The 21069-nt window shown below is 46.8% G+C and overlaps 61 non-coding genes across 61 annotated transcripts; all 61 read right to left on the bottom strand.

Moving 5' to 3' along the window:
* Positions 1-18: 18 nt before the first annotated feature.
* LOC145150725 (5S ribosomal RNA) lies at positions 19-137 on the bottom strand. Its single transcript, XR_013731533.1, has one exon. It is a non-coding gene; the product is annotated as a 5S ribosomal RNA (ribosomal RNA).
* Positions 138-366: 229 nt separating this feature from the next.
* LOC145146723 (5S ribosomal RNA) lies at positions 367-485 on the bottom strand. The gene has a single exon (XR_013727654.1). It is a non-coding gene; the product is annotated as a 5S ribosomal RNA (ribosomal RNA).
* Positions 486-715: 230 nt separating this feature from the next.
* On the bottom strand, positions 716-834 carry LOC145145284 (5S ribosomal RNA). The gene has a single exon (XR_013726265.1). It is a non-coding gene; the product is annotated as a 5S ribosomal RNA (ribosomal RNA).
* A 229-nt stretch (positions 835-1063) lies between these two features.
* LOC145150909 (5S ribosomal RNA) lies at positions 1064-1182 on the bottom strand. Its single transcript, XR_013731715.1, has one exon. It is a non-coding gene; the product is annotated as a 5S ribosomal RNA (ribosomal RNA).
* Positions 1183-1412: 230 nt separating this feature from the next.
* Positions 1413-1531, bottom strand: LOC145143760 (5S ribosomal RNA). Its single transcript, XR_013724790.1, has one exon. It is a non-coding gene; the product is annotated as a 5S ribosomal RNA (ribosomal RNA).
* A 232-nt stretch (positions 1532-1763) lies between these two features.
* Positions 1764-1882, bottom strand: LOC145155155 (5S ribosomal RNA). Its single transcript, XR_013735609.1, has one exon. It is a non-coding gene; the product is annotated as a 5S ribosomal RNA (ribosomal RNA).
* Positions 1883-2108: 226 nt separating this feature from the next.
* LOC145150935 (5S ribosomal RNA) lies at positions 2109-2227 on the bottom strand. Its single transcript, XR_013731740.1, has one exon. It is a non-coding gene; the product is annotated as a 5S ribosomal RNA (ribosomal RNA).
* A 231-nt stretch (positions 2228-2458) lies between these two features.
* Positions 2459-2577, bottom strand: LOC145145143 (5S ribosomal RNA). The gene has a single exon (XR_013726131.1). It is a non-coding gene; the product is annotated as a 5S ribosomal RNA (ribosomal RNA).
* A 228-nt stretch (positions 2578-2805) lies between these two features.
* Positions 2806-2923, bottom strand: LOC145149760 (5S ribosomal RNA). The gene has a single exon (XR_013730608.1). It is a non-coding gene; the product is annotated as a 5S ribosomal RNA (ribosomal RNA).
* Positions 2924-3153: 230 nt separating this feature from the next.
* Positions 3154-3272, bottom strand: LOC145145283 (5S ribosomal RNA). The gene has a single exon (XR_013726264.1). It is a non-coding gene; the product is annotated as a 5S ribosomal RNA (ribosomal RNA).
* Positions 3273-3501: 229 nt separating this feature from the next.
* LOC145150908 (5S ribosomal RNA) lies at positions 3502-3620 on the bottom strand. Its single transcript, XR_013731714.1, has one exon. It is a non-coding gene; the product is annotated as a 5S ribosomal RNA (ribosomal RNA).
* Positions 3621-3850: 230 nt separating this feature from the next.
* Positions 3851-3969, bottom strand: LOC145143758 (5S ribosomal RNA). The gene has a single exon (XR_013724788.1). It is a non-coding gene; the product is annotated as a 5S ribosomal RNA (ribosomal RNA).
* Positions 3970-4205: 236 nt separating this feature from the next.
* Positions 4206-4324, bottom strand: LOC145155154 (5S ribosomal RNA). The gene has a single exon (XR_013735608.1). It is a non-coding gene; the product is annotated as a 5S ribosomal RNA (ribosomal RNA).
* A 226-nt stretch (positions 4325-4550) lies between these two features.
* Positions 4551-4669, bottom strand: LOC145150934 (5S ribosomal RNA). Its single transcript, XR_013731739.1, has one exon. It is a non-coding gene; the product is annotated as a 5S ribosomal RNA (ribosomal RNA).
* Positions 4670-4900: 231 nt separating this feature from the next.
* Positions 4901-5019, bottom strand: LOC145155412 (5S ribosomal RNA). The gene has a single exon (XR_013735854.1). It is a non-coding gene; the product is annotated as a 5S ribosomal RNA (ribosomal RNA).
* Positions 5020-5247: 228 nt separating this feature from the next.
* Positions 5248-5365, bottom strand: LOC145146492 (5S ribosomal RNA). Its single transcript, XR_013727435.1, has one exon. It is a non-coding gene; the product is annotated as a 5S ribosomal RNA (ribosomal RNA).
* Positions 5366-5595: 230 nt separating this feature from the next.
* Positions 5596-5714, bottom strand: LOC145149984 (5S ribosomal RNA). Its single transcript, XR_013730817.1, has one exon. It is a non-coding gene; the product is annotated as a 5S ribosomal RNA (ribosomal RNA).
* Positions 5715-5943: 229 nt separating this feature from the next.
* LOC145144042 (5S ribosomal RNA) lies at positions 5944-6062 on the bottom strand. Its single transcript, XR_013725063.1, has one exon. It is a non-coding gene; the product is annotated as a 5S ribosomal RNA (ribosomal RNA).
* Positions 6063-6292: 230 nt separating this feature from the next.
* Positions 6293-6411, bottom strand: LOC145155197 (5S ribosomal RNA). Its single transcript, XR_013735650.1, has one exon. It is a non-coding gene; the product is annotated as a 5S ribosomal RNA (ribosomal RNA).
* A 227-nt stretch (positions 6412-6638) lies between these two features.
* Positions 6639-6757, bottom strand: LOC145150280 (5S ribosomal RNA). The gene has a single exon (XR_013731099.1). It is a non-coding gene; the product is annotated as a 5S ribosomal RNA (ribosomal RNA).
* A 220-nt stretch (positions 6758-6977) lies between these two features.
* On the bottom strand, positions 6978-7096 carry LOC145147984 (5S ribosomal RNA). The gene has a single exon (XR_013728881.1). It is a non-coding gene; the product is annotated as a 5S ribosomal RNA (ribosomal RNA).
* A 220-nt stretch (positions 7097-7316) lies between these two features.
* Positions 7317-7435, bottom strand: LOC145149940 (5S ribosomal RNA). The gene has a single exon (XR_013730776.1). It is a non-coding gene; the product is annotated as a 5S ribosomal RNA (ribosomal RNA).
* A 224-nt stretch (positions 7436-7659) lies between these two features.
* On the bottom strand, positions 7660-7778 carry LOC145155196 (5S ribosomal RNA). Its single transcript, XR_013735649.1, has one exon. It is a non-coding gene; the product is annotated as a 5S ribosomal RNA (ribosomal RNA).
* Positions 7779-8005: 227 nt separating this feature from the next.
* On the bottom strand, positions 8006-8124 carry LOC145150716 (5S ribosomal RNA). The gene has a single exon (XR_013731523.1). It is a non-coding gene; the product is annotated as a 5S ribosomal RNA (ribosomal RNA).
* A 230-nt stretch (positions 8125-8354) lies between these two features.
* Positions 8355-8473, bottom strand: LOC145147983 (5S ribosomal RNA). Its single transcript, XR_013728880.1, has one exon. It is a non-coding gene; the product is annotated as a 5S ribosomal RNA (ribosomal RNA).
* Positions 8474-8692: 219 nt separating this feature from the next.
* LOC145149149 (5S ribosomal RNA) lies at positions 8693-8811 on the bottom strand. The gene has a single exon (XR_013730006.1). It is a non-coding gene; the product is annotated as a 5S ribosomal RNA (ribosomal RNA).
* A 223-nt stretch (positions 8812-9034) lies between these two features.
* Positions 9035-9153, bottom strand: LOC145148615 (5S ribosomal RNA). Its single transcript, XR_013729493.1, has one exon. It is a non-coding gene; the product is annotated as a 5S ribosomal RNA (ribosomal RNA).
* Positions 9154-9385: 232 nt separating this feature from the next.
* Positions 9386-9504, bottom strand: LOC145148810 (5S ribosomal RNA). Its single transcript, XR_013729677.1, has one exon. It is a non-coding gene; the product is annotated as a 5S ribosomal RNA (ribosomal RNA).
* Positions 9505-9733: 229 nt separating this feature from the next.
* On the bottom strand, positions 9734-9852 carry LOC145150937 (5S ribosomal RNA). Its single transcript, XR_013731742.1, has one exon. It is a non-coding gene; the product is annotated as a 5S ribosomal RNA (ribosomal RNA).
* A 227-nt stretch (positions 9853-10079) lies between these two features.
* Positions 10080-10197, bottom strand: LOC145146491 (5S ribosomal RNA). The gene has a single exon (XR_013727434.1). It is a non-coding gene; the product is annotated as a 5S ribosomal RNA (ribosomal RNA).
* A 229-nt stretch (positions 10198-10426) lies between these two features.
* Positions 10427-10545, bottom strand: LOC145147913 (5S ribosomal RNA). The gene has a single exon (XR_013728813.1). It is a non-coding gene; the product is annotated as a 5S ribosomal RNA (ribosomal RNA).
* Positions 10546-10776: 231 nt separating this feature from the next.
* On the bottom strand, positions 10777-10895 carry LOC145143766 (5S ribosomal RNA). Its single transcript, XR_013724796.1, has one exon. It is a non-coding gene; the product is annotated as a 5S ribosomal RNA (ribosomal RNA).
* Positions 10896-11126: 231 nt separating this feature from the next.
* On the bottom strand, positions 11127-11245 carry LOC145154785 (5S ribosomal RNA). Its single transcript, XR_013735246.1, has one exon. It is a non-coding gene; the product is annotated as a 5S ribosomal RNA (ribosomal RNA).
* Positions 11246-11472: 227 nt separating this feature from the next.
* On the bottom strand, positions 11473-11591 carry LOC145150474 (5S ribosomal RNA). The gene has a single exon (XR_013731298.1). It is a non-coding gene; the product is annotated as a 5S ribosomal RNA (ribosomal RNA).
* Positions 11592-11821: 230 nt separating this feature from the next.
* Positions 11822-11940, bottom strand: LOC145149379 (5S ribosomal RNA). The gene has a single exon (XR_013730240.1). It is a non-coding gene; the product is annotated as a 5S ribosomal RNA (ribosomal RNA).
* A 219-nt stretch (positions 11941-12159) lies between these two features.
* On the bottom strand, positions 12160-12278 carry LOC145149025 (5S ribosomal RNA). Its single transcript, XR_013729887.1, has one exon. It is a non-coding gene; the product is annotated as a 5S ribosomal RNA (ribosomal RNA).
* Positions 12279-12502: 224 nt separating this feature from the next.
* Positions 12503-12620, bottom strand: LOC145150537 (5S ribosomal RNA). Its single transcript, XR_013731357.1, has one exon. It is a non-coding gene; the product is annotated as a 5S ribosomal RNA (ribosomal RNA).
* A 230-nt stretch (positions 12621-12850) lies between these two features.
* On the bottom strand, positions 12851-12969 carry LOC145148809 (5S ribosomal RNA). The gene has a single exon (XR_013729676.1). It is a non-coding gene; the product is annotated as a 5S ribosomal RNA (ribosomal RNA).
* Positions 12970-13199: 230 nt separating this feature from the next.
* Positions 13200-13317, bottom strand: LOC145146490 (5S ribosomal RNA). The gene has a single exon (XR_013727433.1). It is a non-coding gene; the product is annotated as a 5S ribosomal RNA (ribosomal RNA).
* A 229-nt stretch (positions 13318-13546) lies between these two features.
* LOC145147912 (5S ribosomal RNA) lies at positions 13547-13665 on the bottom strand. The gene has a single exon (XR_013728811.1). It is a non-coding gene; the product is annotated as a 5S ribosomal RNA (ribosomal RNA).
* Positions 13666-13884: 219 nt separating this feature from the next.
* On the bottom strand, positions 13885-14003 carry LOC145149148 (5S ribosomal RNA). The gene has a single exon (XR_013730005.1). It is a non-coding gene; the product is annotated as a 5S ribosomal RNA (ribosomal RNA).
* A 223-nt stretch (positions 14004-14226) lies between these two features.
* LOC145148614 (5S ribosomal RNA) lies at positions 14227-14345 on the bottom strand. The gene has a single exon (XR_013729492.1). It is a non-coding gene; the product is annotated as a 5S ribosomal RNA (ribosomal RNA).
* Positions 14346-14577: 232 nt separating this feature from the next.
* On the bottom strand, positions 14578-14696 carry LOC145148808 (5S ribosomal RNA). Its single transcript, XR_013729675.1, has one exon. It is a non-coding gene; the product is annotated as a 5S ribosomal RNA (ribosomal RNA).
* A 230-nt stretch (positions 14697-14926) lies between these two features.
* Positions 14927-15045, bottom strand: LOC145150936 (5S ribosomal RNA). Its single transcript, XR_013731741.1, has one exon. It is a non-coding gene; the product is annotated as a 5S ribosomal RNA (ribosomal RNA).
* Positions 15046-15272: 227 nt separating this feature from the next.
* LOC145146488 (5S ribosomal RNA) lies at positions 15273-15390 on the bottom strand. Its single transcript, XR_013727432.1, has one exon. It is a non-coding gene; the product is annotated as a 5S ribosomal RNA (ribosomal RNA).
* Positions 15391-15619: 229 nt separating this feature from the next.
* Positions 15620-15738, bottom strand: LOC145147910 (5S ribosomal RNA). The gene has a single exon (XR_013728809.1). It is a non-coding gene; the product is annotated as a 5S ribosomal RNA (ribosomal RNA).
* Positions 15739-15969: 231 nt separating this feature from the next.
* Positions 15970-16088, bottom strand: LOC145143765 (5S ribosomal RNA). The gene has a single exon (XR_013724795.1). It is a non-coding gene; the product is annotated as a 5S ribosomal RNA (ribosomal RNA).
* A 230-nt stretch (positions 16089-16318) lies between these two features.
* On the bottom strand, positions 16319-16437 carry LOC145154417 (5S ribosomal RNA). Its single transcript, XR_013734889.1, has one exon. It is a non-coding gene; the product is annotated as a 5S ribosomal RNA (ribosomal RNA).
* Positions 16438-16665: 228 nt separating this feature from the next.
* On the bottom strand, positions 16666-16784 carry LOC145150473 (5S ribosomal RNA). The gene has a single exon (XR_013731297.1). It is a non-coding gene; the product is annotated as a 5S ribosomal RNA (ribosomal RNA).
* A 230-nt stretch (positions 16785-17014) lies between these two features.
* LOC145149378 (5S ribosomal RNA) lies at positions 17015-17133 on the bottom strand. Its single transcript, XR_013730238.1, has one exon. It is a non-coding gene; the product is annotated as a 5S ribosomal RNA (ribosomal RNA).
* A 219-nt stretch (positions 17134-17352) lies between these two features.
* LOC145149024 (5S ribosomal RNA) lies at positions 17353-17471 on the bottom strand. Its single transcript, XR_013729886.1, has one exon. It is a non-coding gene; the product is annotated as a 5S ribosomal RNA (ribosomal RNA).
* Positions 17472-17696: 225 nt separating this feature from the next.
* On the bottom strand, positions 17697-17814 carry LOC145150536 (5S ribosomal RNA). The gene has a single exon (XR_013731356.1). It is a non-coding gene; the product is annotated as a 5S ribosomal RNA (ribosomal RNA).
* Positions 17815-18044: 230 nt separating this feature from the next.
* LOC145148807 (5S ribosomal RNA) lies at positions 18045-18163 on the bottom strand. Its single transcript, XR_013729674.1, has one exon. It is a non-coding gene; the product is annotated as a 5S ribosomal RNA (ribosomal RNA).
* A 231-nt stretch (positions 18164-18394) lies between these two features.
* On the bottom strand, positions 18395-18512 carry LOC145146486 (5S ribosomal RNA). The gene has a single exon (XR_013727430.1). It is a non-coding gene; the product is annotated as a 5S ribosomal RNA (ribosomal RNA).
* A 229-nt stretch (positions 18513-18741) lies between these two features.
* LOC145147909 (5S ribosomal RNA) lies at positions 18742-18860 on the bottom strand. The gene has a single exon (XR_013728808.1). It is a non-coding gene; the product is annotated as a 5S ribosomal RNA (ribosomal RNA).
* A 233-nt stretch (positions 18861-19093) lies between these two features.
* LOC145143764 (5S ribosomal RNA) lies at positions 19094-19212 on the bottom strand. The gene has a single exon (XR_013724794.1). It is a non-coding gene; the product is annotated as a 5S ribosomal RNA (ribosomal RNA).
* A 230-nt stretch (positions 19213-19442) lies between these two features.
* Positions 19443-19561, bottom strand: LOC145154773 (5S ribosomal RNA). Its single transcript, XR_013735232.1, has one exon. It is a non-coding gene; the product is annotated as a 5S ribosomal RNA (ribosomal RNA).
* A 227-nt stretch (positions 19562-19788) lies between these two features.
* On the bottom strand, positions 19789-19907 carry LOC145150472 (5S ribosomal RNA). Its single transcript, XR_013731296.1, has one exon. It is a non-coding gene; the product is annotated as a 5S ribosomal RNA (ribosomal RNA).
* Positions 19908-20137: 230 nt separating this feature from the next.
* LOC145149892 (5S ribosomal RNA) lies at positions 20138-20256 on the bottom strand. Its single transcript, XR_013730731.1, has one exon. It is a non-coding gene; the product is annotated as a 5S ribosomal RNA (ribosomal RNA).
* A 219-nt stretch (positions 20257-20475) lies between these two features.
* On the bottom strand, positions 20476-20594 carry LOC145150433 (5S ribosomal RNA). The gene has a single exon (XR_013731259.1). It is a non-coding gene; the product is annotated as a 5S ribosomal RNA (ribosomal RNA).
* A 224-nt stretch (positions 20595-20818) lies between these two features.
* LOC145150535 (5S ribosomal RNA) lies at positions 20819-20936 on the bottom strand. The gene has a single exon (XR_013731355.1). It is a non-coding gene; the product is annotated as a 5S ribosomal RNA (ribosomal RNA).
* Positions 20937-21069: the final 133 nt, after the last annotated feature.

The following is a 21069-nucleotide window of genomic DNA, read 5'->3' as shown; positions in this document are numbered from 1 at the left end:
CGGGCAACGAAAATAGGGGGGGTTCAACATGAGGACTTCCCAGGGGGTCACCCATCCTAGTACTACTCTCGCCCAAGCACGCTTAACTGCGGAGTTCTAATGCGTTCCGGTGCATTAGTGCTGGTATGATCGCACCCGAAATACTATCCATTCTTATTACTTTTATGTCTTAAAAGGCGCAGAACCTCCTTTGTTTTCGTACGCGAGGCGTGGGACCCACGTGACCGATCGGCTCCGTTCCAAAAATACGAAAACCATGAACCATGAAACGGAGGCCACCCGAGCATAGAAATAGCAAGAAAGAAAAAAAAACAAAAAAAAACCGCGCGTAAAATCTAAAAAAACGCAAACGGGCAACGAAAAAGGGGGGTGCAACACGAGGACTTCCCAGGGGGTCACCCATCCTAGTACTACTCTCGCCCAAGCACGCTTAACTGCGGAGCTCTTATGGGATCTGGTGCATTAGTGCTGGTATGATCGCACCCAAAATACTATCCATGCTTATTGCTTTTATGTCTTAAAAGATGCAGAACCTCCTTTGTTTTCGTACGCGAGGCGTGGGACCCACGTGACCGATCGGCTCCGTTCCAAAAATACGAAAACCATGAACCATGAAGCGGAGGCCACCCGAGCATAGAAATAGCAAGAAAGAAAAAAAAAACAAAAAAAACCGCATGTAAAATCTAAAAAAACGCAAACGGGCAACGAAGAAGGGGGGGTGCAACACGAGGACTTCCCAGGGGGTCACCCATCCTAGTACTACTCTCGCCCAAGCACGCTTAACTGCGGAGTTCTGATTGGATCCGGTGCATTAGTGCTGGTATGATCACACCCAAAATACTATCCACTCTTACTACTTTTATGTCTTAAAAGACGTAGAACCTCCTTTGTTTTCGTACGCGAGGCGTGCGACCCATGTGACCGATCGGTTCCGTTCCAAAAATACGAAAACTATCACCAATGAAGCGGAGGCCACCCGAGCATAGAAATAGCAAAAAACAAAAAAACAAAAAAAAACCGCACGTAAAATCTAAAAAAACGCAAACGGGCAACGAAAATAGGGGGGGTTCAACATGAGGACTTCCCAGGGGGTCACCCATCCTAGTACTACTCTCGCCCAAGCACGATTAACTGCGGAGTTCTAATGGGTTCCGGTGCATTAGTGCTGGTATGATCGCACACGAAATACTATCCATTCTTATTACTTTTATGTCTTAAAAGGCGCAGAACCTCCTTTGTTTTCGTACGCGAGGCGTGGGACCCACGTGACCGATCGGCTCCGTTTCAAAAATACGAAAACCATGAACAATGAAACGGAGGCCACCCGAGCATAGAAATAGCAAGAAAGAAAAAAAAAACAAAAACAAACCGCGCGTAAAATCTAAAAAAACGCAAACGGGCAACGAAAAAGGGGGGTGCAACACGAGGACTTCCCAGGGGGTCACCCATCCTAGTACTACTCTCGCCCAAGCACGCTTAACTGCGGAGTTCTTATGGGATCTGGTGCATTAGTGCTGGTATGATCGCACCCGAAATACTATCCATGCTTATTGCTTTTATGTCTTAAAAGATGCAGAACTTCCTTTGTTTTCGTACGCGAGGCGTGGGACCCACGTGACCGATCGGCTCCGTTCCAAAAATACGAAAACCATGAACCATGAAGCGGAGGCCACCCGAGCATAGAAATAGCAAGAAAGAAAAAAAAACAAAAAAAACCGCATGTAAAATCTAAAAAAACGCAAACGGGCAACGAAGAAGGGGGGGGTGTGCAACACGAGGACTTCCCAGGGGGTCACCCATCCTAGTACTACTCTCGCCCAAGCACGCTTAACTGCGGAGTTCTGATGGGATCCGGTGCATTAGTGCTGGTATGATCGCACCCAAAATACTATCCATTCTTACTACTTTTATGTCTTAAAAGACGCAGAACCTCCTTTGTTTTCGTACGCGAGGCGTGGGACCCATGTGACCGATCGGTTCCGTTCCAAAAATACGAAAACTATCACCAATGAAGCGGAGGCCACGCGAGCATAGAAATAGCAAGAAAGAAAAAAACAAAAAAAACCGCACGTAAAATCTTAAAAAACGAAAACGGGCAACGAAAATAGGGGGTGCAACACGAGGACTTCCCAGGGGTTCACCCATCCTAGTACTACTCTCGCCCAAGCACGATTAACTGCGGAGTTCTGATAGGATCTGGTGCATTAGTGTTGGTATGATCGCACCCGAAATACTATTCATGCTTATTGCTTTTATATCTTAAAAGACGCAGAACCTCCTTTGTTTTCGTACGCGAGGCGTGGAACCCACGTGACCGATCGGCTCTGTTCCAAAAATACGAAAACCATCAACCATGAAGCGGAGGCCACCCGAACATAGAAATAGCAAGAAAGAAAAAAAAAACAAAAAAAAAACCGCACGTAAAATTTAAAAAAACGCAAACGGGCAACGAAAAAGGGGGGTGCAACACGAGAACTTCCCAGGTGGTCACCCATCCTAGTACTACTCTCGCCCAAGCACGCTTAACTGCGGAGTTCTTATGAGATCCGATGCATTAGTGCTGGTATGATCGCACCCGAAATACTATCCATGCTTATTGCTTTTATGTCTTAAAAGACGCAGAACCTCCTTTGTTTTCGTACGCGAGGCGTGGGACCCACGTGACCGATCGGCTCCGTTCCAAAAATACGAAAACCATCAACCATGAAGCGGAGGCCACCCGAGCATAGAAATAGCAAGAAAGAAAAAAAACAAAAAAAAACCGCATGTAAAATCTAAAAAAACGCAAACGGGCAACGAAAAAGGGGGGTGCAACACGAGGACTTCCCGGGGGTCACCCATCCTAGTACTACTCTCGCCCAAGCACGCTTAACTGCGGAGCTCTTATGGGATCTGGTGCATTAGTGCTGGTATGATCGCACCCAAAATACTATCCATGCTTATTGCTTTTATGTCTTAAAAGATGCAGAACCTCCTTTGTTTTCGTACGCGAGGCGTGGGACCCACGTGACCGATCGGCTCCGTTCCAAAAATACGAAAACCATGAACCATGAAGCGGAGGCCACCCGAGCATAGAAATAGCAAGAAAGAAAAAAAAAACAAAAAAAACCGCATGTAAAATCTAAAAAAACGCAAACGGGCAACGAAGAAGGGGGGGTGCAACACGAGGACTTCCCAGGGGGTCACCCATCCTAGTACTACTCTCGCCCAAGCACGCTTAACTGCGGAGTTCTGATTGGATCCGGTGCATTAGTGCTGGTATGATCACACCCAAAATACTATCCACTCTTACTACTTTTATGTCTTAAAAGACGTAGAACCTCCTTTGTTTTCGTACGCGAGGCGTGCGACCCATGTGACCGATCGGTTCCGTTCCAAAAATACGAAAACTATCACCAATGAAGCGGAGGCCACCCGAGCATAGAAATAGCAAAAAACAAAAAAACAAAAAAAAACCGCACGTAAAATCTAAAAAAACGCAAACGGGCAACGAAAATAGGGGGGGTTCAACATGAGGACTTCCCAGGGGGTCACCCATCCTAGTACTACTCTCGCCCAAGCACGATTAACTGCGGAGTTCTAATGGGTTCCGGTGCATTAGTGCTGGTATGATCGCACACGAAATACTATCCATTCTTATTACTTTTATGTCTTAAAAGGCGCAGAACCTCCTTTGTTTTCGTACGCGAGGCGTGGGACCCACGTGACCGATCGGCTCCGTTTCAAAAATACGAAAACCATGAACAATGAAACGGAGGCCACCCGAGCATAGAAATAGCAAGAAAGAAAAAAAAAACAAAAACAAACCGCGCGTAAAATCTAAAAAAACGAAAACGGGCAACGAAAAAGGGGGGTGCAACACGAGGACTTCCCAGGGGGTCACCCATCCTAGTACTACTCTCGCCCAAGCACGCTTAACTGCGGAGTTCTTATGGGATCTGGTGCATTAGTGCTGGTATGATCGCACCCGAAATACTATCCATGCTTATTGCTTTTATGTCTTAAAAGATGCAGAACTTCCTTTGTTTTCGTACGCGAGGCGTGGGACCCACGTGACCGATCGGCTCCGTTCCAAAAATACGAAAACCATGAACCATGAAGCGGAGGCCACCCGAGCATAGAAATAGCAAGAAAGAAAAAAAAAACAAAAAAAACCGCATGTAAAATCTAAAAAAACGCAAACGGGCAACGAAGAAGGGGGGGGGGGTGTGCAACACGAGGACTTCCCAGGGGGTCACCCATCCTAGTACTACTCTCGCCCAAGCACGCTTAACTGCGGAGTTCTGATGGGATCCGGTGCATTAGTGCTGGTATGATCGCACCCAAAATACTATCCATTCTTACTACTTTTATGTCTTAAAAGACGCAGAACCTCCTTTGTTTTCGTACGCGAGGCGTGGGACCCATGTGACCGATCGGTTCCGTTCCAAAAATACGAAAACTATCACCAATGAAGCGGAGGCCACGCGAGCATAGAAATAGCAAGAAAGAAAAAAACAAAAAAAACCGCACGTAAAATCTTAAAAAACGAAAACGGGCAACGAAAATAGGGGGTGCAACACGAGGACTTCCCAGGGGTTCACCCATCCTAGTACTACTCTCGCCCAAGCACGATTAACTGCGGAGTTCTGATAGGATCTGGTGCATTAGTGTTGGTATGATCGCACCCGAAATACTATTCATGCTTATTGCTTTTATATCTTAAAAGACGCAGAACCTCCTTTGTTTTCGTACGCGAGGCGTGGAACCCACGTGACCGATCGGCTCTGTTCCAAAAATACGAAAACCATCAACCATGAAGCGGAGGCCACCCGAACATAGAAATAGCAAGAAAGAAAAAAAAAACAAAAAAAAAACCCCACGTAAAATTTAAAAAAACGCAAACGGGCAACAAAAAAGGGGGGTGCAACACGAGAACTTCCCAGGTGGTCACCCATCCTAGTACTACTCTCGCCCAAGCACGCTTAACTGCGGAGTTCTTATGAGATCCGGTGCATTAGTGCTGGTATGATCGCACCCGAAATACTATCCATGCTTATTGCTTTTATGTCTTAAAAGACGCAGAACCTCCTTTGTTTTCGTACGCGAGGCGTGGGACCCACGTGACCGATCGGCTCCGTTCCAAAAATACGAAAACCATCAACCATGAAGCGGAGGCCACCCGAGCATAGAAATAGCAAGAAAGAAAAAAAACAAAAAAAAACCGCATGTAAAATCTAAAAAAACGCAAACGGGCAACGAAAAAGGGGGGTGCAACACGAGGACTTCCCGGGGGTCACCCATCCTAGTACTACTCTCGCCCAAGCACACTTAACTGCGGAGTTCTGATGGGATCCGGTGCATTAGTGCTGGTATGATCGCACCCGATATAACTATCCATGCTTATTGCTTTTATGTCTTAAAAGACGCAGAACCTACTTTGTTTTCGTACGCGAGGCGTAGGACCCACGTGATCGATCAGCTCCGTTCCAAAAATACGAAAACCATGAACCATGAAGCGGAGGCCACGCGAGCATAGAAATAGCAAGAAAGAAAAAAAAACAAAAAAAAACCACACGTAAAATCTAAAAAAACGCAAACGGGCAACGAAAAAGGGGGGTGCAACACGACAACTTCCCAGGGGGTCACCCATCCTAGTACTACTCTCGCCCAAGCACGCTTCACAGCGGAGTTCTGATGGGATCCGGTGCATTAGTGCTAGTATGATCGCACCTGAAATACTATCCATGCTTATTGCTTTTATGTCTTAAAAGACGCAGAACCTCCTTTGTTTTCGTACGCGAGGCGTGGGACCCACGTGATCGATCGGCTCCGTTTCAAAAATACGAAAACCATGAACCATGAAACGGAGGCCACCCGAGCATAGAAATAGCAAGAAAGAAAAAAAAACAAAAAAAAACCGCGCGTAAAATAAAAAAAAACGCAAACGGGCAACGAAAAAGGGGGGTGCAACACGAGGACTTCCCAGGGGGTCACCCATCCTAGTACTACTCTCACCCAAGCACGCTTAACTGCGGAGTTCTTATGGGATCCGGTGCATTAGTGCTGGTATGATCGCACCCGGAATACTATCCATGCTTATTGCTTTTATGTCTTAAAAGACGCAGAACCTCCTTTGTTTTCGTACGCGAGGCGTGGGACCCACGTGACCGATCGTCTCCGTTCCAAAAATACGAAAACCATGAACCATGAAGCGGAGGCCACCCGAGCATAGAAATAGCAAGAAAGAAAAAAAAAACAAAAAAAACCGCATGTAAAATCTAAAAAAACGCAAACGGGCAACGAAAAAGGGGGGGTGCAACACGAGGACTTCCCAGGGGGTCACCCATCCTAGTACTACTCTCGCCCAAACACGCTTAACTGCGGAGTTCTGATGGGATCCGGTGCATTAGTGCTGGTATGATCGCACCCGAAATACTATCCATTCTTACTACTTTTATGTCTTAAAAGACGCAGAACCTCCTTTGTTTTCGTACGCGAGGCGTGGGACCCACGTGACCGATCGGCTCCGTTCCAAAAATACGAAAACTATCACCAATGAAGCGGAGGCCACCCGAGCATAGAAATAGCAAAAAACAAAAAAACAAAAAAAAACCGCACGTAAAATCTAAAAAAACGCAAACGGGCAACGAAAAAGGGGGGTGCAACACGAGGACTTCCCTGGGGTTCACCAATCCTAGTACTACTCTCGCCCAAGCACGCTTAACTGCGGAGTTCTTATGGGATCCGGTGCATTAGTGCTGGTATGATCGCACCCGAAATACTATCCATGCTTATTGCTTTTATGTCTTAAAAGACGCAGAACCTCCTTTGTTTTCGTACGCGAGGCGTGGGACCCACGTGACCGATCGGCTCCGTTCCAAAAATACGAAAACCATGAACCATGAAACGGAGGCCACCCGAGCATAGAAATAGCAAGAAAGAAAAAAAAAACCGTGCGTAAAATCTATAAAAACGCAAACGGGCAACGAAAAAGGGGGGTGCAACACGAGGACTTCCCAGGGGGTCACCCATCCTAGTACTACTCTCGCCCAAGCACGCTTAATTGCGAAGTTCTTATGGGATCCGGTGCATTAGTGCTGGTATGATCGCACCCGAAATACTATCCATGCTTATTGCTTTTATGTCTTAAAAGACGCAGAACCTCCTTTGTTTTCGTACGCGAGGCGTGAGACCCACTTGACCGATCGGCTCCGTTCCAAAAATACGAAAACCATGAACCATGAAGCGGAGGCCACCCGAGCATAGAAATAGCAAGAAAGAAAAAAAAAACCGCTCGTAAAATCTAAAAAAACGCAAACGGGCAACGAAAAAGGGGGGTGCAACACGAGGACTTCCCAGGGGTTCACCCATCCTAGTACTACTCTCGCCCAAACACGCTTAACTGCGGAGTTCTTATGGGATCCGTTGCATTAGTGCTGGTATGATCGCACCCGCTATCCATGCTTATTGCTTTTATGTCTTAAAAGACGCAGAACCTCCTTTGTTTTCGTACGCGAGGCGTGGGACCCACGTGACCGATCGGCTCCGTTCCAAAAATACGAAAACCATGAACCATGAAGCGGAGGCCACCCGAGCATAGAAATAGCAAGAAAGAAAAAAAAACAAAAAAAACCGCATGTAAAATCTAAAAAAACGCAAACGGGCAACGAAAAAAGGGGGGTGCAACACGAGGACTTCCCAGGGGGTCACCCATCCTAGTACTACTCTCGCCCAAACACGCTTAACTGCGGAGTTCTGATGGGATCCGGTGCATTAGTGCTGGTATGATCGCACCCGAAATACTATCCATTCTTACTACTTTTATGTCTTAAAAGACGCAGAACCTCCTTTGTTTTCGTACGCGAGGCGTGGGACCCACGTGACCGATCGGCTCCGTTCCAAAAATACGAAAACTATCACCAATGAAGCGGAGGCCACCCGAGCATAGAAATAGCAAAAAACAAAAAAACAAAAAAAAACCGCACGTAAAATCTAAAAAAACGCAAACGGGCAACGAAAAAGGGGGGTGCAACACGAGGACTTCCCAGGGGTTCACCAATCCTAGTACTACTCTCGCCCAAGCACGCTTAACTGCGGAGTTTTTATGGGATCCGGTGCATTAGTGCTGGTATGATCGCACCCGAAATACTATCCATGCTTATTGCTTTTATGTCTTAAAAGACGCAGAACCTCCTTTGTTTTCGTACGCGAGGCGTGGGACCCACGTGACCGATCGGCTCCGTTCCAAAAATACGAAAACCATGAACCATGAAACGGAGGCCACCCGAGCATAGAAATAGCAAGAAATAAAAAAAAAACAAAAAAAAACCGTGCGTAAAATCTATAAAATCGCAAACGGGCAACGAAAAAGGGGGGTGCAACACGAGGACTTCCCAGGGGGTCACCCATCCTAGTACTACTCTCGCCCAAGCACGCTTAATTGCGAAGTTCTTATGGGATCCGGTGCATTAGTGCTGGTATGATCGCACCCGAAATACTATCCATGCTTATTGCTTTTATGTCTTAAAAGACGCAGAACCTCCTTTGTTTTCGTACGCGAGGCGTGAGACCCACTTGACCGATCGGCTCCGTTCCAAAAATACGAAAACCATGAACCATGAAGCGGAGGCCACCCGAGTATAGAAATAGCAAGAAAGAAAAAAAAACCGCGCGTAAAATCTAAAAAAACGCAAACGGGCAACGAAAAAGGGGGGTGCAACACGAGGACTTCCCAGGGGTTCACCCATCCTAGTACTACTCTCGCCCAAGCACGCTTAACTGCGGAGTTCTTATGGGATCCGTTGCATTAGTGCTGGTATGATTGCACCCGCTATCCATGCTTATTGCTTTTATGTCTTAAAAGACGCAGAACCTCCTTTGTTTTCGTACGCGAGGCGTGGGACCCACGTGACCGATCGGCTCCGTTCCAAAAATACGAAAACCATGAACCATGAAACGGAGGCCACCCGAGCATAGAAATAGCAAGAAAGAAAAAAAACAAAAAAAAACCGCACGTAAAATCTAAAAAAACGCAAACGGGCAACGAAAAAGGGGGGTGCAACACGAGGACTTCCCAGGGGGTCAACCATCCTAGTACTACTCTCGCCCAAGCACGCTTAACTGCGGAGTTCTGATGGGATCTGGTGAATTAGTGCTAGTATGATCGCACCCGAAATACTATCCATGCTTATTGCTTTTATGTCTTAAAAGACGCAGAACCTCCTTTGTTTTCGTACGCGAGGCGTAGGACCCACGTGACCGATCGGCTCCGTTCCAAAAATACAAAAAGCATCAACCATGAAGCGGAGGCCACCCGAGCATAGAAATAGCAAGAAAGAAAAAAAAACAAAAAAAAAAACCACACGTAAAATCTTAAAAAACGCAAACGGGCAACGAAAAAGGGGGGGTGCAACACGAGGACTTCCCAGGGGGTCACCCATCCTAGTACTACTCTCGCCCAAGCACGCTTCACATCGAATTTCTGATGGGATCCGGTGCATTAGTGCTGGTATGATCGCACCCGAAATACTATCCATGCTTATTGCTTTTATGTCTTAAAAGACGCAGAACCTCCTTTGTTTTCGTACGCGAGGCGTGGGACCCACGTGACCGATCGGCTCCGTTCCAAAAATACGAAAACCATGAACCATGAAACGGAGGCCACCCGAGCATAGAAATAGCAAGAAAGAAAAAAAAAACAAAAAAAACCGCACGTAAAATCTAAAAAAACGCAAACGGGCAACGAAAAAGGGGGGTGCAACACGAGGACTTCCCAGAGGGTCACACATCCTAGTACTACTCTCGCCCAAGCACGCTTCACAGCGGAGTTCTGATGGGATCTGGTGCATTAGTGCTGCTATGATCGCACCCGAAATACTATCCATGCTTATTGCTTTTATGTCTTAAAAGACGTAGAACCTCCTTTGTTTTCGTACGCGAGGCTTGGGACCCACGTGACCGATCGGCTCCGTTCCAAAAATACGAAAACCATCAACCATGAAGCGGAGGCCACCCGAGCATAGAAATAGCAAGAAAGAAAAAAAACAAAAAAAACCGCACGTAAAATCTAAAAAAACGCAAACGGGCAACGAAAAAGGGGGGTGCAACACGAGGACTTCCCGGGGGTCACCCATCCTAGTACTACTCTCGCCCAAGCACACTTAACTGCGGAGTTCTGATGGGATCCGGTGCATTAGTGCTGGTATGATCGCACCCGATATAACTATCCATGCTTATTGCTTTTATGTCTTAAAAGACGCAGAACCTCCTTTGTTTTCGTACGCGAGGCGTGGGACCCACGTGACCGATCAGCTCCGTTCCAAAAATACGAAAACCATGAACCATGAAGCGGAGGCCACGCGAGCATAGAAATAGCAAGAAAGAAAAAAAAACAAAAAAAACCACACGTAAAATCTAAAAAAACGCAAACGGGCAACGAAAAAGGGGGGTGCAACACGACAACTTCCCAGGGGGTCACCCATCCTAGTACTACTCTCGCCCAAGCACGCTTCACAGCGGAGTTCTGATGGGATCCGGTGCATTAGTGCTGGTATGATCGCACCCGAAATACTATCCATGCTTATTGCTTTTATGTCTTAAAAGACGCAGAACCTCCTTTGTTTTCGTACGCGAGGCGTGGGACCCACGTGATCGATCGGCTCCGTTTCAAAAATACGAAAACCATGAACCATGAAACGGAGGCCACCCGAGCATAGAAATAGCAAGAAAGAAAAAAAAACAAAAAAAAAAACCGTGCGTAAAATCAAAAAAAACGCAAACGGGCAACGAAAAAGGGGAGTGCAACATGAGGACTTCCCAGATGGTCACCCATCCTAGTACTACTCTCACCCAAGCACGCTTAACTGCGGAGTTCTTATGGGATCCGGTGCATTAGTGCTGGTATGATCGCACCCGGAATACTATCCATGCTTATTGCTTTTATGTCTTAAAAGACGCAGAACCTCCTTTGTTTTCGTACGCGAGGCGTGGGACCCACGTGACCGATCGGCTCCGTTCCAAAAATACGAAAACCATGAACCATGAACCGGAGGCCACCCGAGCATAGAAATAGCAAGAAAGAAAAAAAAAAACAAAAAAAACCGCATGTAAAATCTAAAAAAACGCAAACGGGCAACGAAAAAGGGGGGGTGCAACACGAGGACTTCCCAGGGGGTCACCCATCCTAGTACTACTCTCGCCCAAGCACGCTTAACTGCGGAGTTCTGATGGGATCCGGTGCATTAGTGCTGGTATGATCGCACCCGAAATACTATCCATTCTTACTACTTTTATGTCTTAAAAGACGCAGAACCTCCTTTGTTTTCGTACGCGAGGCGTGGGACCCACGTGACCGATCGGCTCCGTTCCAAAAATACGAAAACTATCACCAATGAAGCGGAGGCCACCCGAGCATAGAAATAGCAAAAAACAAAAAAAACAAAAAAAAACCGCACGTAAAATCTAAAAAAACGCAAACGGGCAACGAAAAAGGGGGTGCAACACGAGGACTTCCGAGGGGTTCACCAATCCTAGTACTACTCTCGCCCAAGCACGCTTAACTGCGGAGTTCTTATGGGATCCGGTGCATTAGTGCTGGTATGATCGCACCCGAAATACTATCCATGCTTATTGCTTTTATGTCTTAAAAGACGCAGAACCTCCTTTGTTTTCGTACGCGAGGCGTGGGACCCACGTGACCGATCGGCTCCGTTCCAAAAATACGAAAACCATGAACCATGAAACGGAGGCCACCCGAGCATAGAAATAGCAAGAAAGAAAAAAAAAACAAAAAAAAACCGTGCGTAAAATCTATAAAAACGCAAACGGGCAACGAAAAAGGGGGGTGCAACACGAGGACTTCCCAGGGGGTCACCCATCCTACTACTACTCTCGCCCAAGCACGCTTAATTGCGAAGTTCTTATGGGATCCGGTGCATTAGTGCTGGTATGATCGCACCCGAAATACTATCCATGCTTATTGCTTTTATGTCTTAAAAGACGCAGAACCTCCTTTGTTTTCGTACGTGAGGCGTGGGACCCACTTGACCGATCGGCTCCGTTCCAAAAATACGAAAACCATGAACCATGAAGCGGAGGCCACCCGAGCATAGAAATAGCAAGAAAGAAAAAAAAAACCGCGCGTAAAATCTAAAAAAACGCAAACGGGCAACGAAAAAGGGGGTGCAACACGAGGACTTCCCAGGGGTTCACCCATCCTAGTACTACTCTCGCCCAAGCACGCTTAACTGCGGAGTTCTTATGGGATCCGTTGCATTAGTGCTGGTATGATCGCACCCGCTATCCATGCTTATTGCTTTTATGTCTTAAAAGACGCAGAACCTCCTTTGTTTTCGTACGCGAGGCGTGGGACCCACGTGACCGATCGGCTCCGTTCCAAAAATACGAAAACCATGAACCATGAAACGGAGGCCACCCGAGCATAGAAATAGCAAGAAAGAAAAAAAAACAAAAAAAAACCGCACGTAAAATCTAAAAAAACGCAAACGGGCAACGAAAAAGGGGGGTGCAACACGAGGACTTCCCAGGGGTCAACCATCCTAGTACTACTCTCGCCCAAGCACGCTTAACTGCGGAGTTCTGATGGGATCTGGTGAATTAGTGCTAGTATGATCACACCCGAAATACTATCCATGCTTATTGCTTTTATGTCTTAAAAGACGCAGAACCTCCTTTGTTTTCGTACGCGAGGCGTAGGACCCACGTGACCGATCAGCTCCGTTCCAAAAATACAAAAAGCATCAACCATGAAGCGGAGGCCACCCGAGCATAGAAACAGCAAGAAAGAAAAAAAAACAAAAAAAAACCACACGTAAAATCTTAAAAAACGCAAACGGGCAACGAAAAAGGGGGGGTGCAACACGAGGACTTCCCAGGGGGTCACCCATCCTAGTACTACTCTCGCCCAAGCACGCTTCACATCGAATTTCTGATGGGATCCGGTGCATTAGTGCTGGTATGATCGCACCCGAAATACTATCCATGCTTATTGCTTTTATGTCTTAAAAGACGCAGAACCTCCTTTGTTTTCGTACGCGAGGCGTGGGACCCACGTGACCGATCGGCTCCGTTCCAAAAATACAAAAACCACGAACCATGAAACGGAGGCCACCCGAGCATAGAAATAGCAAGAAAGAAAAAAAAACAAAAAAAAAACCGCACGTAAAATCTAAAAAAACGCAAACGGGCAACGAAAAAGGGGGGTGCAACACGAGGACTTCCCGGGGGTCACCCATCCTAGTACTACTCTCGCCCAAGCACACTTAACTGCGGAGTTCTGATGGGATCCGGTGCATTAGTGCTGGTATGATCGCACCCGATATAACTATCCATGCTTATTGCTTTTATGTCTTAAAAGACGCAGAACCTCCTTTGTTTTCGTACGCGAGGCGTGGGACCCACGTGACCGATCAGCTCCGTTCCAAAAATACGAAAACCATGAACCATGAAGCGGAGGCCACGCGAGCATAGAAATAGCAAGAAAGAAAAAAAAACAAAAAAAACCACACGTAAAATCTAAAAAAACGCAAACGGGCAACGAAAAAGGGGGGTGCAACACGACAACTTCCCAGGGGGTCACCCATCCTAGTACTACTCTCGCCCAAGCACGCTTCACAGCGGAGTTCTGATGGGATCCGGTGCATTAGTGCTGGTATGATCGCACCCGAAATACTATCCATGCTTATTGCTTTTATGTCTTAAAAGACGCAGAACCTCCTTTGTTTTCGTACGCGAGGCGTGAGACCCACTTGACCGATCGGCTCCGTTCCAAAAATACGAAAACCATGAACCATGAAGCGGAGGCCACCCGAGTATAGAAATAGCAAGAAAGAAAAAAAAACTGCGCGTAAAATCTAAAAAAACGCAAACGGGCAACGAAAAAGGGGGGTGCAACACGAGGACTTCCCAGGGGTTCACCCATCCTAGTACTACTCTCGCCCAAGCACGCTTAACTGCGGAGTTCTTATGGGATCCGTTGCATTAGTGCTGGTATGATTGCACCCGCTATCCATGCTTATTGCTTTTATGTCTTAAAAGACGCAGAACCTCCTTTGTTTTCGTACGCGAGGCGTGGGACCCACGTGACCGATCGGCTCCGTTCCAAAAATACGAAAACCATGAACCATGAAACGGAGGCCACCCGAGCATAGAAATAGCAAGAAAGAAAAAAAACAAAAAAAAACCGCACGTAAAATCTAAAAAAACGCAAACGGGCAACGAAAAAGGGGGGTGCAACACGAGGACTTCCCAGGGGGTCAACCATCCTAGTACTACTCTCGCCCAAGCACGCTTAACTGCGGAGTTCTGATGGGATCTGGTGAATTAGTGCTAGTATGATCGCACCCGAAATACTATCCATGCTTATTGCTTTTATGTCTTAAAAGACGCAGAACCTTCTTTGTTTTCGTACGCGAGGCGTAGGACCCACGTGACCGATCGGCTCCGTTCCAAAAATACAAAAAGCATCAACCATGAAGCGGAGGCCACCCGAGCATAGAAATAGCAAGAAAGAAAAAAAAACAAAAAAAAAAACCACACGTAAAATCTTAAAAAACGCAAACGGGCAACGAAAAAGGGGGGGTGCAACACGAGGACTTCCCAGGGGGTCACCCATCCTAGTACTACTCTCGCCCAAGCACGCTTCACATCGAATTTCTGATGGGATCCGGTGCATTAGTGCTGGTATGATCGCACCCGAAATACTATCCATGCTTATTGCTTTTATGTCTTAAAAGACGCAGAACCTCCTTTGTTTTCGTACGCGAGGCGTGGGACCCACGTGACCGATCGGCTCCGTTCCAAAAATACGAAAACCATGAACCATGAAACGGAGGCCACCCGAGCATAGAAATAGCAAGAAAGAAAAAAAAAACAAAAAAAAACCGCACGTAAAATCTAAAAAAACGCAAACGGGCAACGAAAAAGGGGGGTGCAACACGAGGACTTCCCAGAGGGTCACACATCCTAGTACTACTCTCGCCCAAGCACGCTTCACAGCGGAGTTCTGATGGGATCTGGTGCATTAGTGCTGCTATGATCGCACCCGAAATACTATCCATGCTTATTGCTTTTATGTCTTAAAAGACGTAGAACCTCCTTTGTTTTCGTACGCGAGGCTTGGGACCCACGTGACCGATCGGCTCCGTTCCAAAAATACGAAAACCATCAACCATGAAGCGGAGGCCACCCGAGCATAGAAATAGCAAGAAAGAAAAAAAACAAAAAAAACCGCACGTAAAATCTAAAAAAACGCAAACGGGCAACGAAAAAGGGGGGTGCAACACGAGGACTTCCCGGGGGTCACCCATCCTAGTACTACTCTCGCCCAAGCACACTTAACTGCGGAGTTCTGATGGGATCCGGTGCATTAGTGCTGGTATGATCGCACCCGATATAACTATCCATGCTTATTGCTTTTATGTCTTAAAAGACGCAGAACCTCCTTTGTTTTCGTACGCGAGGCGTGGGACCCACGTGACCGATCAGCTCCGTTCCAAAAATACGAAAACCATGAACCATGAAGCGGAGGCCACGCGAGCATAGAAATAGCAAGAAAGAAAAAAAAACAAAAAAAACCACACGTAAAATCTAAAAAAACGCAAACGGGCAACGAAAAAGGGGGGTGCAACACGACAACTTCCCAGGGGGTCACCCATCCTAGTACTACTCTCGCCCAAGCACGCTTCACAGCGGAGTTCTGATGGGATCCGGTGCATTAGTGCTGGTATGATCGCACCCGAAATACTATCCATGCTTATTGCTTTTATGTCTTAAAAGACGCAGAACCTCCTTTGTTTTCGTACGCGAGGCGTGGGACCCACGTGATCGATCGGCTCCGTTTCAAAAATACGAAAACCATGAACCATGAAACGGAGGCCACCCGAGCATAGAAATAGCAAGAAAGAAAAAAAAACAAAAAAAAAAACCGTGCGTAAAATCAAAAAAAACGCAAACGGGCAACGAAAAAGGGGAGTGCAACATGAGGACTTCCCAGATGGTCACCCATCCTAGTACTACTCTCACCCAAGCACGCTTAACTGCGGAGTTCTTATGGGATCCGGTGCATTAGTGCTGGTATGATCGCACCCGGAATACTATCCATGCTTATTGCTTTTATGTCTTAAAAGACGCAGAACCTCCTTTGTTTTCGTACGCGAGGCGTGGGACCCACGTGACCGATCGGCTCCGTTCCAAAAATACGAAAACCATGAACCATGAACCGGAGGCCACCCGAGCATAGAAATAGCAAGAAAGAAAAAAAAAACAAAAAAAAACGCATGTAAAATCTAAAAAAACGCAAACGGGCAACGAAAAAGGGGGGGTGCAACACGAGGACTTCCCAGGGGGTTACCCATCCTAGTACTACTCTCGCCCAAGCACGCTTAACTGCGGAGTTCTGATGGGATCCGGTGCATTAGTGCTGGTATGATCGCACCCGAAATACTATCCATTCTTACTACTTTTATGTCTTAAAAGACGCAGAACCTCCTTTGTTTTCGTACGCGAGGCGTGGGACCCACGTGACCGATCGGCTCCGTTCCAAAAATACGAAAACTATCACCAATGAAGCGGAGGCCACCCGAGCATAGAAATAGCAAAAAACAAAAAAAACAAAAAAAAAACCGCACGTAAAATCTAAAAAAACGCAAACGGGCAACGAAAAAGGGGGTGCAACACGAGGACTTCCGAGGGGTTCACCAATCCTAGTACTACTCTCGCCCAAGCACGCTTAACTGCGGAGTTCTTATGGGATCCGGTGCATTAGTGCTGGTATGATCGCACCCGAAATACTATCCATGCTTATTGCTTTTATGTCTTAAAAGACGCAGAACCTCCTTTGTTTTCGTACGCGAGGCGTGGGACCCACGTGACCGATCGGCTCCGTTCCAAAAATACGAAAACCATGAACCATGAAACGGAGGCCACCCGAGCATAGAAATAGCAAGAAAGAAAAAAAAAATAAAAAAAAACCGTGCGTAAAATCTATAAAAACGCAAACGGGCAACGAAAAAGGGGGGTGCAACACGAGGACTTCCCAGGGGGTCACCCATCCTACTACTACTCTCGCCCAAGCACGCTTAATTGCGAAGTTCTTATGGGATCCGGTGCATTAGTGCTGGTATGATCGCACCCGAAATACTATCCATGCTTATTGCTTTTATGTCTTAAAAGACGCAGAACCTCCTTTGTTTTCGTACGTGAGGCGTGGGACCCACTTGACCGATCGGCTCCGTTCCAAAAATACGAAAACCATGAACCATGAAGCGGAGGCCACCCGAGCATAGAAATAGCAAGAAAGAAAAAAAAAACCGCGCGTAAAATCTAAAAAAACGCAAACGGGCAACGAAAAAGGGGGTGCAACACGAGGACTTCCCAGGGGTTCACCCATCCTAGTACTACTCTCGCCCAAGCACGCTTAACTGCGGAGTTCTTATGGGATCCGTTGCATTAGTGCTGGTATGATCGCACCCGCTATCCATGCTTATTGCTTTTATGTCTTAAAAGACGCAGAACCTCCTTTGTTTTCGTACGCGAGGCGTGGGACCCACGTGACCGATCGGCTCCGTTCCAAAAATACGAAAACCATGAACCATGAAACGGAGGCCACCCGAGCATAGAAATAGCAAGAAAGAAAAAAAAACAAAAAAAAACCGCACGTAAAATCTAAAAAAACGCAAACGGGCAACGAAAAAGGGGGGGTGCAACACGAGGACTTCCCAGGGGTCAACCATCCTAGTACTACTCTCGCCCAAGCACGCTTAACTGCGGAGTTCTGATGGGATCTGGTGAATTAGTGCTAGTATGATCACACCCGAAATACTATCCATGCTTATTGCTTTTATGTCTTAAAAGACGCAGAACCTCCTTTGTTTTCGTACGCGAGGCGTAGGACCCACGTGACCGATCAGCTCCGTTCCAAAAATACAAAAAGCATCAACCATGAAGCGGAGGCCACCCGAGCATAGAAACAGCAAGAAAGAAAAAAAAACAAAAAAAAACCACACGTAAAATCTTAAAAAACGCAAACGGGCAACGAAAAAGGGGGGGTGCAACACGAGGACTTCCCAGGGGGTCACCCATCCTAGTACTACTCTCGCCCAAGCACGCTTCACATCGAATTTCTGATGGGATCCGGTGCATTAGTGCTGGTATGATCGCACCCGAAATACTATCCATGCTTATTGCTTTTATGTCTTAAAAGACGCAGAACCTCCTTTGTTTTCGTACGCGAGGCGTGGGACCCACGTGACCGATCGGCTCCGTTCCAAAAATACAAAAACCATGAACCATGAAACGGAGGCCACCCGAGCATAGAAATAGCAAGAAAGAAAAAAAAACAAAAAAAAAAACCGCACGTAAAATCTAAAAAAACGCAAACGGGCAACGAAAAAGGGGGGTGCAACACGAGGACTTCCCGGGGGTCACCCATCCTAGTACTACTCTCGCCCAAGCACACTTAACTGCGGAGTTCTGATGGGATCCGGTGCATTAGTGCTGGTATGATCGCACCCGATATAACTATCCATGCTTATTGCTTTTATGTCTTAAAAGACGCAGAACCTCCTTTGTTTTCGTACGCGAGGCGTGGGACCCACGTGACCGATCAGCTCCGTTCCAAAAATACGAAAACCATGAACCATGAAGCGGAGGCCACGCGAGCATAGAAATAGCAAGAAAGAAAAAAAAACAAAAAAAACCACACGTAAAATCTAAAAAAACGCAAACGGGCAACGAAAAAGGGGGGTGCAACACGACAACTTCCCAGGGGGTCACCCATCCTAGTACTACTCTCGCCCAAGCACGCTTCACAGCGGAGTTCTGATGGGATCCGGTGCATTAGTGCTGGTATGATCGCACCCGAAATACTATCCATGCTTATTGCTTTTATGTCTTAAAAGACGCAGAACCTCCTTTGTTTTCGTACGCGAGGCGTGGGACCCACGTGATCGATCGGCTCCGTTTCAAAAATACGAAAACCATGAACCATGAAACGGAGGCCACCCGAGCATAGAAATAGCAAGAAAGAAAAAAAAACAAAAAAAAAAAAACCGTGCGTAAAATCAAAAAAAACGCAAACGGGCAACGAAAAAGGGGAGTGCAACATGAGGACTTCCCAGATGGTCACCCATCCTAGTACTACTCTCACCCAAGCACGCTTAACTGCGGAGTTCTTATGGGATCCGGTGCATTAGTGCTGGTATGATCGCACCCGGAATACTATCCATGCTTATTGCTTTTATGTCTTAAAAGACGCAGAACCTCCTTTGTTTTCGTACGCGAGGCGTGGGACCCACGTGACCGATCGGCTCCGTTCCAAAAATACGAAAACCATGAACCATGAACCGGAGGCCACCCGAGCATAGAAATAGCAAGAAAGAAAAAAAAAACAAAAAAAACCGCATGTAAAATCTAAAAAAACGCAAACGGGCAACGAAAAAGGGGGGGTGCAACACGAGGACTTCCCAGGGGGTCACCCATCCTAGTACTACTCTCGCCCAAGCACGCTTAACTGCGGAGTTCTGATGGGATCCGGTGCATTAGTGCTGGTATGATCGCACCCGAAATACTATCCATTCTTACTACTTTTATGTCTTAAAAGACGCAGAACCTCCTTTGTTTTCGTACGCGAGGCGTGGGACCCACGTGACCGATCGGCTCCGTTCCAAAAATACGAAAACTATCACCAATGAAGCGGAGGCCACCCGAGCATAGAAATAGCAAAAAACAAAAAAAACAAAAAAAAACCGCACGTAAAATCTAAAAAAACGCAAACGGGCAACGAAAAAGGGGGTGCAACACGAGGACTTCCGAGGGGTTCACCAATCCTAGTACTACTCTCGCCCAAGCACGCTTAACTGCGGAGTTCTTATGGGATCCGGTGCATTAGTGCTGGTATGATCGCACCCGAAATACTATCCATGCTTATTGCTTTTATGTCTTAAAAGACGCAGAACCTCCTTTGTTTTCGTACGCGAGGCGTGGGACCCACGTGACCGATCGGCTCCGTTCCAAAAATACGAAAACCATGAACCATGAAACGGAGGCCACCCGAGCATAGAAATAGCAAGAAAGAAAAAAAAAACAAAAAAAAACCGTGCGTAAAATCTATAAAAACGCAAACGGGCAACGAAAAAGGGGGGTGCAACACGAGTACTTCCCAGGGGGTCACCCATCCTACTACTACTCTCGCCCAAGCACGCTTAATTGCGAAGTTCTTATGGGATCCGGTGCATTAGTGCTGGTATGATCGCACCCGAAATACTATCCATGCTTATTGCTTTTATGTCTTAAAAGACGCAGAACCTCCTTTGTTTTCGTACGTGAGGCGTGGGACCCACTTGACCGATCGGCTCCGTTCCAAAAATACGAAAACCATGAACCATGAAGCGGAGGCCACCCGAGCATAGAAATAGCAAGAAAGAAAAAAAAAACCGCGCGTAAAATCTAAAAAAACGCAAACGGGCAACGAAAAAGGGGGTGCAACACGAGGACTTCCCAGGGGTTCACCCATCCTAGTACTACTCTCGCCCAAGCACGCTTAACTGCGGAGTTCTTATGGGATCCGTTGCATTAGTGTTGGTATGATCGCACCCGCTATCCATGCTTATTGCTTTTATGTCTTAAAAGACGCAGAACCTCCTTTGTTTTCGTACGCGAGGCGTGGGACCCACGTGACCGATCGGCTCCGTTCCAAAAATACGAAAACCATGAACCATGAAACGGAGGCCACCCGAGCATAGAAATAGCAAGAAAGAAAAAAAAACAAAAAAAAACCGCACGTAAAATCTAAAAAAACGCAAACGGGCAACGAAAAAGGGGGGTGCAACACGAGGACTTCCCAGGGGTCAACCATCCTAGTACTACTCTCGCCCAAGCACGCTTAACTGCGGAGTTCTGATGGGATCTGGTGAATTAGTGCTAGTATGATCACACCCGAAATACTATCCATGCTTATTGCTTTTATGTCTTAAAAGACGCAGAACCTCCTTTGTTTTCGTACGCGAGGCGTAGGACCCACGTGACCGATCAGCTCCGTTCCAAAAATACAAAAAGCATCAACCATGAAGC

Source organism: Lactuca virosa, chromosome 1 (assembly GCF_052849685.1).
Source record: "Lactuca virosa cultivar CGN04683 chromosome 1, Lactuca_virosa_CGN04683_v6, whole genome shotgun sequence".
NCBI classification, from domain to species: domain Eukaryota; kingdom Viridiplantae; phylum Streptophyta; class Magnoliopsida; order Asterales; family Asteraceae; genus Lactuca; species Lactuca virosa.
This window is presented reverse-complemented; position numbering and strand designations above follow the sequence as displayed.